The following is a 3,433-nucleotide window of genomic DNA, read 5'->3' on the forward strand; positions in this document are numbered from 1 at the left end:
TGAGTTGCTCGCTCCATTGTTCCGGAGAACGGGGTCTTAGTCATCTTGCCCATGAGGCATGGTTCGCAAGCATCAAGTGATTCCAAAAGCCATCAGCATGGAGTTTCTTCATGCGCTTTACACCAATATGACCTAAACGGCAGTGCCACAAATAAGTTGCACTATGATTATAAACTTAGCATCTTTTGGCTTCAATATTATGAATATGTGTATCACTATGATAATCCCCAAGTGCAGGGAATCGTCGTAGAAATTCCCAATGGTGGAAGTGATAAGTATGGAGTGTCTAACCCACAAGGAGCTAAAGGTAAGATCAATATTCTCTCAAGTCCTATCTGCCACTGATACGACTCTACGTACACCGAACGTTTGCTTCCAACTAGAAACGAGAAATAAAACTACCTTGTGGGTATGAAGAGGATAACTTTGCATGATATTGGAGAGCTAAAACATAAAAGTAGGTGCTGTTATCATAAAGTTAGGATATATTACTAAATATTATAAATAGCGAGTGTGGAATAATGATGGGTCGGTGTGCGGAATTATCCTAGGCAATTGTTAACAAGACCGGTAGTCGTCATTGCAATTTCATATGAGGGAGAGGCATAAGCTAACATACTTTCTCTTCTTGGATCATATGCACTTATGATTGGAACTCTAGCAAGCATCCGCAACTACTAAAGATCATTAAGGTAAAACCCAAGCATAGCATTAAAGCATCAAGTCCCCTTTATCCCATACGCGACAACCCCCTTACTCGGGTTTATGCTTCTGTCACTCAAGCAACCCACTATAAGCGAATCATGAACGTATTGCAACACCCTACAGCGGGAATCCCTCAAGCTTGCGCGACACGGAGGGCACAATAGGACAGCACCAAAATAAAACATACAACTCATACCAATCTATATCATTAATCAACCCAAAGACAAAGGATATCTACTCAAAACATCATAGGATGGCAACACATCATTGGATCATAATATGTGGCATAAAGCACCATGTTCAAGTAGGGATTACAGTCGGGTGCGGGAGAGTGGACCGCGTAAAATAGATGAGGATGGTGATGATGATGGTGATGTTGATGAAGACGATCACCGCGGCGATGATTGCCCTCCCGATGGCACTCCGGCGCCACCGAGAGAGAGGAGGAGAGGTTCTCCCCCTTATAATTCCTCCTCCATGGCCTCCCCCTAGATGGGGAGAGGTTCTCCCTCTGGTCCTTGGCCTTCATGGCGATGATGGCCCCTCCGGGATCCTCCTCCATGGCCTCCGGTGATGATGGCCCTCCCCGGCAGGGTGCCAGAGAGGGCCTAGATTGATTTCTCATGGCTACAGAGGCTTGCGGCGGCGGAGCTTACGATCTAGGTTATTTTCTGGAGGTTTCTTTATTTATAGGAATTTTTGGCGTAGGTCTCATGTCAGGGGGGTCTCCGAGTCGTCCACGAGATAGGGGCTCACGCCCAGGGGGTGGGCGCGCCCCCCACCCTCGTGGACAGCCCGGGACTCTTCTGGCCCAACTCTTTTACTCCAGGGGCTTCTTTTGGTCCATAAAAAATCATCAAAATTGGCACGTCAATTGGACTCCGTTTGGTATTCCTTTTCTGCGATACTCAAAAATAAGGAAAAAAAACAGAAACTGGCACTGGGCTCTAGGTTAATAGGTTAGTCCCAAAAATCATATAAAATATCATATAAATGCATATAAAACATCTAAGATGGATAATATAATAGCATGAATACTTCATAAATTATAGATACGTTGGAGACGTTTCACACTACAATCGAGATTCAACAAAAATAGACCACTCATCAAGGGTGCATGACCATAAAAGATATTACTCATATAAATAGAACAACCATTATTCTCTGATTTAAATGAATAACCGTTTCGCATCAAACAAGATCCAGATATAATGTTCATGCTCAACGCTGGCACCAAATAACAATTATTCAGGTCTAAAACTAATCCCGACAGTAGATGTAGAGGTAGCGTGCCGACGGCGATCACATCGACTTTGGAACCATTCCCACGCGCATCGTCACCTCGTCGTTAGCCAGTTTTTGTTTAATCCGTAGGCCCTGTTCGAGTTGCAAATATGAGCAACAGAACCAGTATCAAATACCCAGGCGCTACTATGAGCATTAGTAAGGTACACATCAATAACATGTATATCAAATATACCTTTCACTTTGCCATTCTTCTTATCCGCCAAATACTTGGGGCAGTTCCGCTTCCAGTGACTAGTCCCTTTGCAGCAGAAACACTCAGTTTCAGGCTTAGGTCCAGACTTGGGTTCTTACCTTGAGCAGCAACTTGCTTGCTGTTCTTCTTGAAGTTACCCTTCTTCCCTTTGCCCCTTTTCTTGAAACTAGTGGTCTCGTTAACCATCAACACTTGATGCTCCTTCTTGATTTCTACCTCCGCAGCCTTTCGCATCGCGAAGAGCTCGGGAATTGTCTTTTCCATCCCTTGCATATTATAGTTCATCACGAAGCCTTTATAGCTTGGTGGCAGTGATTGAAGAACTCTGTCAATAACACTATCATTAGGAAGATTAACTCCCAGCTGAGTCAAGTGGTTATGATACCCAGACATTTTGAGTATATGTTCACTGACAGAACTATTCTCCTCCATCTTGCAGCTATAGAACTTGTTGGAGACTTCATATCTCTCAACTCGGGCATTTGCTTGAAATATTAACTTCAACTCCTGGAACATCTCATATGGTCCATGACGTTCAAAACGTCTTTGATGTCCCGATTCTAAGCCGTAAAGCATGGCACACTGAACTATCGAGTAGTCATCAGCTTTGCTCTGCCAGACGTTCATAATGTCTGGAGTTGCTCCTGCAGTGGGTCTTGCACCTAGCGGTGCTTCCAGGACGTAATTCTTCTGTGCAGCAATGAGGATAATCCTCGAGTTACGGACCCAGTCCGTGTAGTTGCTACCATCATCTTTCAACTTAGCTTCCTCTAGGAACGCATTAAAATTCAAGGGAACGGTAGCACGGGCCATTGATCTACAACAACATAGACATGCAAAAACTATCAGGTACTAAGTTCATGATAAATTAAAGTTCAATTAATCATATTACTTAAGAACTCCCACTTAGATAGACATCTCTCTAGTCATCTAAATGATCACGTGATCCATATAAACTAAACCATGTCTGATCATCACGTGAGATGGAGTAGTTTTCAATGGTGAACATCTTTATGTTGATCATATCTACTATATGATTCACGTTCGACCTTTCGGTCTCAGTGTTCCGAGGCCATATCTGCATATGCTAGGCTCGTCAAGTTTAACCTGAGTATTCTGCACGTGCAAAACTGGCTTGCACCCGTTGTATGTGAACGTCGACCTTATCACACCCGATCATCACGTGGTGTCTCGGCACGACGAACTGCAGCAATGGTGCATACTCAG

Source organism: Triticum aestivum, chromosome 2D (assembly GCF_018294505.1).
Source record: "Triticum aestivum cultivar Chinese Spring chromosome 2D, IWGSC CS RefSeq v2.1, whole genome shotgun sequence".
NCBI classification, from domain to species: domain Eukaryota; kingdom Viridiplantae; phylum Streptophyta; class Magnoliopsida; order Poales; family Poaceae; genus Triticum; species Triticum aestivum.